The sequence below is a fragment of the Nannospalax galili genome, unplaced genomic scaffold (genome assembly GCF_000622305.1).
Source record: "Nannospalax galili isolate Female #2095 unplaced genomic scaffold, S.galili_v1.0 scaffold1229, whole genome shotgun sequence".
Classification (NCBI taxonomy): Eukaryota; Metazoa; Chordata; class Mammalia; order Rodentia; family Spalacidae; genus Nannospalax; species Nannospalax galili.
This window is the reverse complement of record NW_008359121.1, coordinates 275,282-291,226: the sequence shown is the minus strand read 5'-3', so window position 1 is coordinate 291,226 and position 15,945 is coordinate 275,282. Positions and strand designations below refer to the sequence as shown.

General features: G+C 37.4%; 1 pseudogene; it reads right to left on the bottom strand.

Moving 5' to 3' along the window:
* Nucleotides 1-4,032: 4,032 nt before the first annotated feature.
* LOC103725533 lies at nucleotides 4,033-6,485 on the bottom strand (annotated as a pseudogene).
* Nucleotides 6,486-15,945: the final 9,460 nt, after the last annotated feature.

Genomic DNA, 15,945 nt, shown 5'->3' with positions numbered 1-15,945 from the left:
AATTAGAAACAACAGGGGAAAACCTCACCACTAGAATGTATGAAATGGAAAACAGAATATCAACACTGAAGGATAAAGTTGAAGAATTGGACCACTCAAGCAGAGTACAGAAAATTAAAAAAAAAAAACAAAAAAAAAAACATAGGAATGGAATATACAAGAGATGTGGGACACCATGAAAAGACCAAATCTACAGATCATAGGAATAGGGGAAGAAGAATAATTTCAGATTAATGATGTTGACCAGACTTAAACAGCATTGTAGAAGAGAATTTCCCAAAATTAAGGAAAGACATCCCCATACAAATACAGGAAGCACATATAACACCAAATAGACAGGATCAGAAAAGAAACACCCCACGACATATCATAGTAAAAACACTAAATGTACAGAACAAAGAGAGAATACTGAAAGCAGCAAAAGAAAAACAAACCACATACAAAGGAAAGCCCATCAGAACTACACCTGACTTACCAATGCAAAGCATGAAAGTCAGAAGAGCCTGGAAAGGTATTTCCAGTTCTACATGACAATAGATGCCAGCCCAGAATACTATAGCCAGGAAAAATGTTTATTATAATCTCCCAGCAGCACAAATAGCCTGAAAGAATACATGTCCACAAAACCAGCCCTTCAAAGAATACTTGAAGCAATACAGAGAGCAGAGAGAGAAACAACTATACCCAGGGGCAACAAAAATAAATAAACAAAGGTATAATCTAGGAAACACAAAATTACACAGAGAACACAAACAGCAATCAAAATAATGGTAACCAATACACATCTTTCAATAATAACCTTAAATATCAGTGGACTGAACTCCCCAGTCAAAAGACACAGGCAGAGAGAATGTATTAAGAAACAAAATCCATCTCTTTGCTGTCTGCAAGAAATCCATCTCACCTTCAAGGTCAGGCAGTACCTTAGAGTAAAAGAATGGAAAAGAGTATTCCAAGAAAATGAAACTAAGAAACAAGCAGGGGTTGCAAGTCTAATATCTGACAAAATGGACTTCAAAGTAAAACTAATCAGAAGAGATAGGAATGTCACTTTATTCTGATCAAAGGAACAGTTAACCAAGAAGACATTACAATATTTAACATATATGCACCGAACTCTGGTACACCCGAATTCATAAAAACAACACTACAGGACTTTAAGACACAGATTAACCTCAACTCAGTAAGAGTAAGGGACTTCAATATCCCCACTGTCTCCATTAGAGAGGTCAACTGGACAAAGAATAAACAGAGAGCTTCTACTGGACAAAGAATAAACAGAGAGCTGTCTGAATTAAATGATACCACACATCAAATGGACCTAACAGACATCTTTTGATTATTCTACCCAAACACCAAACAATACACTTTTTACTCAGCACCTCATGGAACTTTTTTAAAAAAATGACCACATACTGGGCCACAAAACAAACCTCAACAAATACAAAAATATTGAAAAAATTCCATGCATTCTATCGGACCACAGAGCAATAAGGCTCAAAATCAACACTGGACAAAGCTCTAGTCACTACACGAACTCATGGTGATTGAACAGCACACTCCTAAACAACGAGTGGGTCAAAGGAAAAATTAAGAAAGAAATAAAAGAATTTCTGTAATTCAATGAAAAGGACAGTATAACACAACACAACCTCAGGGACACATTAAAAGCAGTCCTAAGAGGGAAGTTTATAGCTCTAAGTGCCTACATTAAAAAATTGGAAAGAGCCCAAATAAATGAACTAACACTGCAACTCAAGGCACTTGAAAGGCAAGAACAAACGAAACCCAAACCAAGCAGAAGAGAAGAAATAACAAAAATCAGAGCAGAAATTAATGAAATAAAAAGAAAGAAAACAATACAAAAAATCAGCCTTTAATCTAAGAGCTCGTTCTTTGAAAAGCTAAACAAGATAGACAGACCCTTAGCCCAGTTAACCAAAAGAAAGAGCAAATCAAAATCAACAAAATCAGAGATGAAAGTGGAAACATCACAACAGACACACAAAAGACCCAAGCCATTATAAGGGAATATTTTAAAAACCTATATGCTGCTAAATCTAAAAGTCGAAAAGAAATGGATGGATATTTGAAATCATGGGAACCTCCAAAGTTAAACCAAGAAGAGATCAACAGTTTAAACAGACCCGTAACATATAAGTAAATTAAAACAGTAATACAAAGCCTCCCAACTAAAAAAAAGCCAGGCCCAGATCTGTTGGGGGACCCTGCCACGGTTGTAGTCCTCCATGTCCAGATAGCTCTAAGGGGCTTGGTGATATATGGAAGGACTCCCGTTCTCAGCGGGGGCCTCCTGATCTCTGCCTGACTTACCTGGAAAGTGCTGCTAAGCAAGGATGCCTGACCTTATTTGGAACATGACCTTCGGCATAGTTACCTGGAGTAAAAACTACCCCTTTTTTCTATATGATAACTAGGCATTTCCCCATAGTCGGATGATAGGACCGTGCTACCACATGTAAAGAAAGCATACTATGATCACCTATCAGCTGAAGCATTGGCTGCTACCTCCACACTATATTTTCCCTAACCCCCACTGAATAAATGGAGCTGTTTCACTGAGTCTGGAGCTGTATAACTGAAATTGCCTCCCCAGAAGGGCTTTCTTCTATCAGTGCTCACTGGCCGTCCTGATCCCATTCGTCACTTCTGCTCCTTTATCCTTGTGGACTGGTGGCCAACAACCCACAGGGGAGGGAGAGACCCCCACAGCTGGCGCCCAATGTGGCAAAGCCTCCCAACTAAAAAAATCCCAGGCCCAGATCGATTTACAGCAGACTTCTACCAGACATTTTAAAGACCTCCACCCAATACTACTTAAATTATTCAAAATGATAGAAACAGAGGGAGAACTCCCAAATTCCTATGAAACCAGCATCACTCTAATACCCAAACCAGGTAAAGGCACAACCAAAAAGAAAACCATAGATTCATATCCTTAATGAATATTCTACTCTGGGTTCATTCATTCATCATTGAAATTGTTATAGCAGCCTCTTGCATGTTCTTCTTTTCCAGTCTTGCCTCTCTGTAATCCAGCCGAGGGATGGAATATTAAAGCCACTTTTTTTTCTTTTAAAGGAGCTCTGATCATATGTCTTCTTAGTTCACCTTCTTTCTACGGCTCCTTGATGCCTTCACTAACTTCTAACTACTTTGTTCTTATGCTGTTTGGAAATACCTGTCCATCAAGATTGTCTGCATTATTCACCTTTTGACTAGAATAAACTTGGGGTTCTTGGTAACTGCCTCACTACACTAATTGATTTCCTTTTTGTTTCTTTCTTGGTCTTCTCCCCTGACCTAGTCCATCACACTGTTCACATCTCATCTTACTATGATGGCTCTGAGATATGTCCTTTAAATCCCAGTGGGTGGTCTCTTACAATTATAATTTTTTAAAGTATTTTATTTATTGTTTTTATTTTATGAGTATGTGTGTATTATCTGCATGTAGGTAAGTGCACTCGTGTCATACAATGTCCATGGAGGATAGAAGAGGCTGTCAGATGCCCTGGAACTAGAGTTACAGACAGTTGTTAGCTGCCATGTGGGTACTGGGATTCAAACCCGGGTCTTCTGCAAGAACAACCAGTGTTCCTAACTGCTAAACCACCTCTTCAGCTCCCACAATTGTAATTTTTTGTTTACACATTTTCACTAAATTTTTATTAAGCAGATATAGTCTATCTTTCAAAATGTACTATCAGCTGTGGAGATTGGTGAAGAATTTTTCTCTGCATGACTAACACTTACTGTTGGTATATGCTAATCACTTTACAGTTTTTGAACTGATGGGTGACATTTTTGGAGTGCTGAATTTAACTGACTTAGTTTATTGACTGTTTCCCAGGCTTCTCCTGTTATAACTATAATGAAATGTATAAACTTGTGACTGTGTAAACTTCAAGCATTTAGTTTTCAGGATGCTTTACCCCACTTTCCATTGCTCTCATTCAGAAATAAAGAGAAAGACTGTAAGAAATAAAAACCATTTTCATTGAAATGATATCAAACAAACAGCAAGGGTTTAGGTGGTTTGCAGTGGAGGCCTCCAACAAACTCAACATTAGGTAAGGTTGGGTAAGGAAATTCCTGATCCCAGTGGGACCAAATGAGCCACGTTTCTGCTTTCTTCATCATGTCAACCACAGTAATGGGTCTTCCTAAATACAAAATGAATAGGGATTGGACAAAAAAACATAGTGACAGGCTTGTTATCTGAATATAAATATATATTTTGAAAATAGTTACAATAATTTGTTCTCAATAATGTATAAAATAAATATATTTCCTTATGTACAATTTAATTTGCATGTGTAATTAATTTGTGATTCACATTATAAATGTATATGTGTGTTAAAGGCAAACTGAGGTAATACTCTATGGTCACCTCAGTAAATTAGCAATCATATTCATTAAAATAGACCCTTAAGCCGCTATATAAACAAGCATGAATCTTATGCCTCTCTAAAGCTTCAAAAGTAGTAGATGAAAATATAAAAAAAAATTCTAGCTCTGGAGTGAAACTATCCTACCATAACCTTGGTTGGAACTTCCCCAGGAATCACAATTTCTGCAGTATTACAACCGTGGTTGATTCTTGGTTTTCTGAGAATTAAGAGGGTTGTGACCAGGTGAATTTTTCATATTTGCCTTTACTTTGGGTTCATATAATAACATAATAATATTTATTAATTTTATAGAAATATTTACAAATATCCCTTGGAAAGTTTTAAGAAATCATAGGGATAGAAATTTGTGTTCTTGCTTATTTCTTTTAGCACTTTAAAATGTAGGAGCACAACTGCGAACAGTGGAGGCTAAATGCATGTGCAGCCCTGTTTTGGTAGAGGTTAGACCTCTAAGTGGATGTTTAGATAGAATGTAGTAACGTGCAGTGTGGAAGGGTGTTGCTTTTGTTTCTTAAGATGTGGTTAAATACAGGATCTCTTAAGAGTGAAAGAATCCTTTAGAAAATAAGGAGAAAACATTTTAATTTTAAATAAGGAAATAGATTTTCACAAGACTGAACAATTTCTTCAATGATAGTGATACTCTTCAATAGTTCACTCTCCAGTCATTCAAGATATTATGGAAGGAAGGGGCAGCTGGCTCAGGCTGTGAAATACTTGCTGAACAACACAATGACCTGTGTTTGGAGTCCCAGAATTCACATAACATCAGGCACAAGTATTTGCAACTGTGACACCTGTGCTTTGGGAACAGAGCCAGGTGGATCTCTGGCGCTATTGACCAGGCAATCTCAACAACCCTGTGTTGTCCTCTTGTCTGCATACACAGGTATATATGTGTTATATGCACATATACATGGTATGCATTGGCCCACATGGAACATACGCTAAATACACACAGACACACAGACATACACACTACCCAGAAGACATTACATAAGGGAGGTACTTAATAACTTTTAAAAAACAAAGTAAAATGGACATAGGTTGCTGAGAGAAAACCTACATGCTTCACTTGGTTATCATACGTTCCAGCACATCTTGTATCACTGTTGTGCACTTTGTACCTATGTGACCAATACTGTAAGTTTTTTCCAAGTCTTTGTGAAATTGGTAGTTTTTCACTTAATATAATTATTTGACCTATGAAAGAAAAAATTCATCTTACCTTACACGAATATAAGAATACCTTTAAAACCACACGAAAATTAGGTCTTTAAGCTACATATGAGATAAAACATAACTTACCCAAAACTTCACTTTAAAAAGGATCCCATTTCCTTGAAGAAAATGACCCAAACCACAGGTCAAAGTAAAGCAAACATATCATATTTTCTACCCGCTCCATGAATGTCATTTAGCTGGTTAATCCTCACAAAACTATAGGTACAAAAGAGGGAGGAAATAGAAGCCCCCCACTATACTTTTCTATTGTATAGCCATTACCAAAGCAAAGACTGTGCAGAAAAGGTACTTGTAGCATCTCAGCTATCAGCTCACCACAGGGACCAATGGCATCTGAAAGAAGCACATCAAACTTTGATTCTTGTACTTTTGCCATAAGTTGTTTGTTCAAAACAGCTTCTTTACAAAGATTTATCAAAAAATCATTAAAGTACCAAAAAACTTTGTCCAGTGAGGGAAAGCATTTAAGACACATATCTTTTGGCACATCATATGTCCACATAGCTACCCATTGTGTGAAAAACTGTTTTACTTCTTTGCTATTGGAGGATGTAGGAAAAATTTCAAATTTAAGGCCTGATGGTTTGTTGTTATCAAGACACTTGGAAAATGAAGGTCTCAAAACAGTCACTTCATGGCCCCTCTCTACAAGTTTGTCCAGTATTATCTTTAAATCATCCAGTGGCTGTATTCCATTGGCCACGCAAACACCTTCCCACAATTCCCAGATCTGAAGTAGCAGTTCATCTGCAGCAGCAGCAGCAGCAGCAGCAGCAGCAAAGCTGGGATCCACTTCACAGACATCCTCCGTAATTCACTGCTTCACTTCACATGCTGTCTACATTTCCTTCTGCGGCTACCTGTGCATTTATTTAAGTAGAAATTAGTGAAGTTGAAATATAACTTGGATTGCTCAAAGCAGGTAATTCAATGACTAAGAAGAAGATGTGATGGAAGAAAATAGAAAGACTAATTTTAATTCTATTTGTATTACAAGTGTGTTTAATGTTTGTTTTATGTGAAGTGCTTTCACTTAGCTAAAAGTCAATGACTTGTACGTTTAAATCATTTTTCCTGTATGATTTTAGTGTAGTAACAATAGTGGTCAGTGAGAGGTTGTCTCTGAATTCTCCTCAACACAGAACCCAAGTTATATTTATTACACCAGAGATCACCACTTCCTGCATTTAATGACTCAAGAAAAAATTTCTAAGTGTTAATAAATATACTTATATATTCAATGAACCTATTTACATAGTTAATGAAGTCGTTATTGTAAATTTGCAATAAAGTATAACCAAAGTATTAACTCCCAGTTTTCTAGAATACTGCATGAGAACCTGTGAATGTATATTATAAAATGTCTACTGTTGAAGTTTATGTTTCTTTTTCTCTAGAGATGGAAAATAGAAGTGATCAGTTTTTGTTCTTAGTTTTAGCAATAATAAATCTTCAAAGAATGTGCTTGCTTTTAGACAATTGATATTCCAATTGGCAATCATTTGTATCTACTGCCCAAGCAAAAATAATTTATTCCTCTCAACCCATACAATTCTAGAAAATGTTAGCAAAAGGGATCTTTCTGATGCAGAAACTCTACCTGTCTGGAAAACATCCCATTAACAATGAATTAAATTACAAAGAGTGGCATAACCAAGAAGGTGTAGGATACCATAAGACACTGGAATAAGGACAGACTTTTCGTGTTCATTAATTGGCAAAATATCTAAATTCTGTGAAATCGAGTACATTAACAAAAGTGACATATAGATTCAACAGGATCTCATCAAACATCAATTTAAAACTTTACATAAAAAGATCTTTCTTAAATTTTACATGAAAGCACAAAGACCCTAAATTTCTAAAGTAATTCTAAATAGAAAGAGCAATTTAGAGGTATTAAAGCACCTGAACTCTGATTATGCCACAGTGCCATAGAAACGAAATCAGTATGATACTGACAAAAAGTGGACATGTAGACCTACAGAGTAAAATAGAGATCTCAGCAAGCCCAAGCAGCCACGCAGTATTCAATGAACATCCCTAAAACATACATGGGAGAAATTATAACCCATTCAGCAAATGAGCTTCAATCATTCATCCTGTTAAAAAACTAACTCAAAGTGCTTCAATGACCATAATTATAAGAGCTGAAAGTATAAAACGGCTACATGAAAACATAGCCAAAACAGTGGACATTATAAGCACAAGGAAGGAATTGTTCACAGATGTCCAATAGCACAGGGAATAATACAGAGATGGGTAATGGACTTACATGAAATTTCATCATCTTCACAGTAAAGGAAACAGTTCCTAGAGTGAAAAGAACACATAATCCTTAAAAAAATCTTTACCAATTGTATATCTTGTATAGGAATAATATCTACCTAATATCTACCTAATAATATCTATCTAGAAAACTTCCAACATTAAACAAATCATTCAATCAATACATGGTCTATTGAACCAAACAAACAGTTCTCAATGGAAAAGATGTAAATTGTCAACAAATATTTTTTAAAAAAACATTTAATATCCTTATCCATCCAGAAAATGCAAATTGGAACTGCTTCAAGATTTAATCTAATATCAGTCAGAATGATATTGTGTAGATGACAAATACCAAGAAATTTTCTGAGGATTTGGAGAAAGAGAAACCATTATACACTTATGGAATGAATGTAAACTGGTGCAACAACTAGGGAAATCAGTGAGGTCAGATATAAAAACTACCAATCTCCCGTATGTCTGGTGGACTCAAAATCAATATTCCCCAGAGAATCTTGCACATCCATGTTTACTCTTGTACTACTTGCTATAGCCGTGATATGAAGACAAACTAGGAATCCATCATCAGAGGAGATTTTTGGAAAGTAGAATACAGACACAACACAGTTTCATCTACCTGGAAGAAATGAATTAATGTCATTTTTAGGAAAATTGATAAGGCTGGGGATTATTATATTAAGGCTCATAAGTCGAATTCAGAAAAATAATATCACGTGGCCTTACTTATGTCATGGCATTCAGGACCACTGGAGAGACCACAGACTCGATTTAGGTTAAATTAGCCAAATTTATTAACTGCAGCTGACTGACAGTCTCTAGATCCAGACAAGAGACAGCAGTAAACCCGTAAGGGAAAAAAGATCATTTAAAGGCAGAAACCACAAGCTGATTCAGCCCTGTGGTATTGATAGCTGCAAGGACAGTGAGATCACATTGACCCTAAAATAAGCAACGTAAGCAAGCTTACAGAAGACAAAACAAGCAATTGTTAGTCCTTTAACAGATGTTTAGAGATCTTGACAGTAATGGGATTTCTGATTATTGTTATTTCAGCATATTACCAAGAAAGACAGGATATTGTTCAGGTTATTTTCCCTTGAGTGGGCAAGGATTATTGAAATCAGGAATTCATTAATTGACTGTAGAAAATGTAATTTAATATATAAAATAAGATGGAATCAAATTTATAATAAGTTTAAAAGTAGAAAGTCTTCATTAATTTCCTGTTTTCTAAGCAAGGTGTTACTGACAAAACCTCAATAGGAATGCTTCAGAAATTGCCAATAAACTGATTAAAAGAGCTATTTATTTCAGCTTACATTAGGCTCCTCCTCATTTCCTGGTTTAAGTATAAAGTTCTGTTGTTTCAGTTTTTTGCTATAATTAACCATTTCACGTATTACTGAAATATTTATGAATGGATACATTGTATTTGTCTATTGATTTCAGTTTGTCTTATATTTTGCAGTCTCCCTGTACGGTGACTAATAATCATTCTGAAGTGTCACCTTATCTGACCTAGAATTTGTGGTTAATTATTACCATTTCATCAAACTTTCACTGACAGTTTTTCTGAGAGTGACAATGAGAAAAGTTATCATGATTCAGCAACTTGAGCAATGACAAGCTTTCCTAACCTCTTTTTATAAAAACAGACCAGCAGAAAAACCCCATCAGAAGAGAGTGCTGTATGTTGTCAGAAATACATGAAATTATGAAAGTGTCATATCCTGAAATATGATTACTTATGTCATTAAGGAGTGAATTTCCACTTCACCACTGTTATATTTTCACATTTATATTGGACAAAGTAAATACACATCATAGTTAAGGCATCAAATTTCTGGCCAGTAAAGTGCTAGTTTGTGGGTGTCCACAGAGAATGATAATATATATGACATATGAAGGGGACAAATGAGTCCAACGTCACAGACCTTCTCTAACCAGGATGGAGGTAACTACTGCTAGAACCAAAGCAAACTCATGTAATCTCTGTGGAAAACAGTCTGCAGAAGTCTTAACTAAAAATGAACCTACCATATGACCCGGTTATATCACTCCTTGTCATATATCCAAAGGACTCATCCTATTGTAGAGACACTTTTAAAACCATCTTTGTTGCTGCTCTTTTCACAATAGCTAAGAGATGGAAGCTATGGGCAGCTGCACTCTCTCTCTGGGCGCAGCCGTATGCTCACTCCCTGCGGGTCCGCAGACTTCCCGGCAGCTGCCTTGGGTCCGCGCCTGGGCTCGGTGGCTCGGGTCCCGCGTCTCTGGGAGTGGTGGTAGCTGATGACTACTGCAGTTTCTCTTGCTGCTGAGCTTTCTCTGCTACTGGAGCGTTTGTAGGAAGCTATGGGCAGCTGCACTCTCTCTCTGGGCGCAGCCGTATGCTCACTCCCTGCGGGTCCGCAGACTTCCCGGCAGCTGCCTTGGGTCCGCGCCTGGGCTCGGTGGCTCGGGTCCCGCGTCTCTGGGAGTGGTGGTAGCTGATGACTACTGCAGTTTCTCTTGCTGCTGAGCTTTCTCTGCTACTGGAGCGTTTGTCCAGTCGAAATTCCATCCCTTAATACACCCATATGCCTTTCCTCAGGATAGTGGGGCTCCTGGCCAGTGAACCCCACAGGGAAGAGGCATGAGGACGGCGAAGCTAGAGTATCCGTAGGTCGGTAATGGAAGGTGCTGCCCTCCGGAGGAGTTAGATCGCCGGTACACAAGACTCAAAGGCTCAAGGCTTAGTTCTAGTCTGTACAGCTTTATTATCTGAGACTCAGTTCTCTGATATCTCTGATCTCCCTGAGTTCCTGGTCCCGGTTTCCCTAAATTCTCCTGGCTATTGAGAGAAGACTAAGATTTTTATACCATGGGGGTTGTGGTAAGAGCCTTGGCTGCCAGATGCTTTTGCATGTGAAAAGTGGGCTTCTGCCAGACAGTTGTCTGCTAGGAATTTACAGGAAGGTATGATACCTTTTCAGAGTCAAAGGCCACGTTAATGTTTAGGGCATTCATGGCAGACTCCTCAAAAGGAGAGGCAGGAAAGATGCCGGGAAGCACTTTGTTATGCAAATGGAGCCCGCAGCACATCACGAGCTACAAGAGCTATCTGGTGTGAAGAAGCTTCGACTTTTGCACAACAAAGGTCTCCCAAAAGGAAGCAATCTAAGTGCACCCTGAAGTGACAAGTGGTTAATAAAAATGTGTATATTTACACAATGCAGTTCTATTAAGCACTAAAGAAAGATGAAATAATGAAATTTGCAGGTAAGTGGATGGATCTAGAAACTGTTATACTAAGTGAAGTAACACAGACTCAGAAAAACAAACAACATATGTTCTCCCTCATATGTGGATCCTACCACAAAATCCTTTTAAATTCCAGGATCTTTTAATAAGATGATGATATACAGCAGTTCCTTCTGCATGAAATAACTACCATCATCATGACTTCAGCTGACCCTGATCAGTAAACATTGTCACAATTGGACTTGTTGACAGTTGTCCTCATTCATTAAAGGAGGAACAAGCAGGGTCATTGGACCTCAATACATTATCCAGAAACTCTTCCTAGCCAACTGAATGTAATTTGACCCTAATCACACATGTCCTCCTGGATTTGGGGAGGGCTAAAACACACAGTCTGGGGAAAGTTAGGCAGAGAAGGCATGACCCATACTGGGTAAAGGCTTTCCAGTGTGCATACCCTCAGATCATACATACACCTTAGCAACCCCTCGGTTATCTCGAAGCCTTTGAGAGGGAGCTGACACTGATTCTCATCACTCCAATAGCTATCAAAATACCTGAAAGAAAATCCTGAATCCATCTATCTAGAGTCCAGCCTTGGAAGACAAAAGAAAAATGAGGAAGAACCCAAATGAGGGACACTTTTGGAAGCCCTTGTCAAGAAATCCCAAAGGGCACTACAGTATTGGAGACCAAGATTTGAAGTCTTACATCTGAGCAGCACATTCTGGTTAGGAACAAAATCTTCAATGAAAAATAATTGTCTAAATAACTTTTAATATAGACTTAAGCCTAATGTCTGGGAGGTGTAATCCCTTGCACTCTTAAATAAACTGATGACTTTACTGTTTGGGTATACTTTCCTTTTTGGTGTTTAAGACCATACAGTTGGCCCAAATAAATCAATTTATTTTTAAACTTAAGGTTATTTGAGGATCTGTTCCTCAGGAAACACTTGGGCTTGGGAGGGGCTCCTGGCTCCTTTCTTTTACCAGGTCCATCTATGTGAAGATAAGTCAAAGGTCCTGCTTGACCATGTCTGGCTTCACTTGGAAGCATGAATGAGATGTTTCCTCTGAGTTGACCCTCCTCTTTGTAGATCTGGACACTGGTTCAAGTCTATCTCGTGGGGTCTCCATTGCCTCCCTGAACAAGAAGACAGGTGACTCACCACAGTTACAGGACATTTTGAGAGATGTTCCATAGTCCCCTGGAACTTAGTCGACTTTAGAGGGCAAGGGCAAAAACTGTCCTTAAAGTCCCTCTGACCACATTAGTATAGGCCTCAAAGTATGGCTGTTAAACATCCAATAAGGTTGTTCCACCAGTCTGGTACTTTTAATTATCATGTGCTATGTAGATAAGGCTTGGGTAAAAAAACAAATATTCTCAGATAAACCTTGAATAGACATATATTTTGTTTCATAAACTAGTTGACTAAACTATGACCATAGACATTTTAAGATTATGTGTTTATTATTTTTGTCTCATCCTTTATACATCATAACAAACCTACACAGACCTTCATCACTTGCTTAGGTGTTCTCATCTTTTCTATTTTGGAAAATATCTCCTCTCCCATATCCTTTTAACATCTTTTACATTCTCATTTTCTTCTTTTTTAAATAATTATGAGACACAATAGCATTAACAAATAAATTTTCCATCTGTTCTGAGACTTCTTTTCCTAGGGATGCTAAACAATGCTTATTCACTTTTAAGGTTCTAGTGTCAAGCCAATGTTTGATTAAAGTTTTACTGGGGAACCAATGAATTTATTGAGCTTACTTATTGAGATAACTGAGGGGTTGCTGAGGTGTACATATGACCTGGAGAGCCTTTACCCAGCATGGGTCATGCTTTCTCTTCCTAGCCTTCCCCACATTGTATACTTTAGCCCTCCCCAAATACAGGAGGCCATGTGTTATTAGGGTCAGATTATGTACAGTTGGCTTGGAAGAGTGGCTGTATAATCTGGTGACGGTCTAGTGTCCCTGTTGGCCCTCATTTAATGAATGAACACAACTGTCAACAAGTTCAATTGTAATGATGTTTAGTGATCAGGCACAGCTGAAGTCTTGATGATGGTAGTTATTTCATGCAGAAGGGATTGCTGTAGAGCATCATCTTATTAAAATGACCTAGAATTTAAAAGGATCCACATATGAGGGAGAATATACATCATTTGTTTTTCTGAGTCTGTATTACTTCACTTAGTATAACAGTTTCTAGATCCATCCACTTACCTGCAAATTTCATTATTTCATCTTTTTTTGAGTGCTGAATAGAACTCCATTGTGTAAATATACCACATTTTTGTTAACCACTTGTCAGTTGAAGGGCACTTAAGACTGCTTCCATCTCTTAGCTCTTGTGAAAAGAGCAGCAACAAACATGGTTGTACAAGTTTCTCTACAATAGGATGAGTTCTTTAGGTATATACCAAGGAGTGGTATAACTGGGTCATATGATAGGTTCATTTTTAATTTTTTAAGAATTTTCCACACTGTTTTCCACAGAGGTTACATGAGTTTGCAACCCCACCAGAAGTGACTGAGCGTTCCCCTTTCTCCACATCCTTGCCAGCATTTGGTGTCATTTGTTCTCTTGATCCTAGCCAGTCTGATTGGGGAAAGGTGATACCTTGGGGTGGTTTTAATTTGCATGTCCCTAATTACTAACAATATTGAACACTTTTTGAGAGGTTTCTTAGCCATCTTTATTTCTTCTTTTCAATACTCTCTGTTTAGATCTTTAGCCCATCTTTTAATTGGGTCATTTTGTTTCTCCATTCTTTGTTTTTTGAATTCTTTATATATTATGGATGTTAAACCTCTGTCAGATGTATCACTGGAGAAGCTTTTTTTCCCATTCTGTGGGTTTTCACTTCACTTTTTTGATTGTTTCTTTTGCTGTACAGAAACTTTTTAGTTTAATGGGGTCCCATTTACTATTGCTGATTGCTGATTCCTCAGCAGCTTCTCTGTGATTTAGAAAATCCTTTGCTACACCTATATCTTGTAAGTGACTGCCAATATTTTCTTCTAACAGTTTCAGGGTTTCCAGTTTCAAATTGAGGTATTTAATCCATTTGGAGTTGACTTTTCTGTAAGGTGAAAGATAAGGTTCTAGTTTGATTCTTCTACAGGTGGAGATCCAGTTTTGCCAGCACCATTTGTTGAAGATGCTGTCTTTCCTCCATTTTGTTCTTGACACCTTTGTCAAATATCAGGTGCCCGAAATTGTGTGTACTTGGATTTGGATCTTCAATGATGTTCCACTGATCTATATGTGTCTATTTTTGTGGCAGTGCCATGCTGTTTTTATGACTATAGCTCTGTAGTATACTTTGAAATCAGGTATAGTAATCCACCCAAAGTTGCTCTTTGTGCTTGGGGTTGCTTTGACTATATAGAGTCTTTTGTGCTTCTGTGTGAATTTAAGGCTGGTTATTTCTAATTCTGTGAAGGATGTCATGGGGATTTGGGAGGGATTTCACTGAATCTACATATTGCTTTTGGTAAGATGATCATTTCCACAATATTAATACTTCCAATCCATGGTCATGGGAGGTCCTTCCACCTCCTGGTGTCTCCACAATCGCTTTCTTTAACAATTTAAAATTTTCGTTGTAGAGGTCTTTGATGTCTTTGGTCAGATTTATTCCAAGATATTTTATTTTTGCAGCTATTGTAAATGGTAGCATTTCCCTGTACTCTTTCTCCAATTGTTTGTTATTGGTATATAGAAAGGTTACTGATTTTTGTAGATTGATTTTATAACCTGTCACTATACTGAAAGTGTTGATCAGTTCTAGAAGTTTTCTCTTAGAACTTTTGGGAACTCTTAGGTATAGTGTCATATCATCTGCAAAAAGTGATAGTTTGAGCTCTTCTCTTCCAATTAGTACTCTTTTAATTTCTTTCTCCTGCCCTATTGCTCTACCAAGAATTTCAAGCACTATGTTGAAAAGGAGATAGCAGACATCCTTGTCTGGTTCCTGATTTTAATGGGAATGCTTCCAGTTGTTCTCCATTTAGAATGATGTTGGATGTGGGTTTGTTTTATATGGCTTTAATGATGTTGAGGTATGTTCCCTCCAGTCCAATCCCCTCTAGGACTTTGAACATAAATGCATATTGAATTTTGTCAAAGGCCTTTTCTGCATCTATTGAGATAATCATGTGGTTCTTGTTTTGAGTCCATTTACATGATTTATGACATTTATTGACTTGCGTATATTGAACCATCCCAGCAACTCTGGGATAGAGGCTACTTGATCATGGTAAATGATCTTTTTCATATGTGTCTGCATGAGCTTTGTAAGTATTTTGTTGAGAATTTTTGCAACTATGTTCATTAAGGATATTTGTCTATAGTTTTCATTTTTGGTTGTATCTTTACCTAGTTTGTGTATTAGAGTGATGCTGGCTCCATAGAAGGAATTTGGGAGTTCTCCCTCTGTTTCAATTGTTTTAAATAATTTAAGTAGTTTGGTTGGTGGTCTTCTTTAAATATCTGGTAGAATCTGCTGTAGATCTATCTAGGCCTGGGCTTTTTTTACCTGGGAGGCTTTGTATTACTCTTTCAATTTCCTTATATGTTATGGGTCTGTTTAAACTGTTGATCTCTTCTTGGTTTAACTTTGGAGGCTTTCCCATGATTTCAGAAATCCATCCATTTCTATTAGATTTTCAGATTTAGTAGTGCACAGGTTTTTTTTTTTAATATT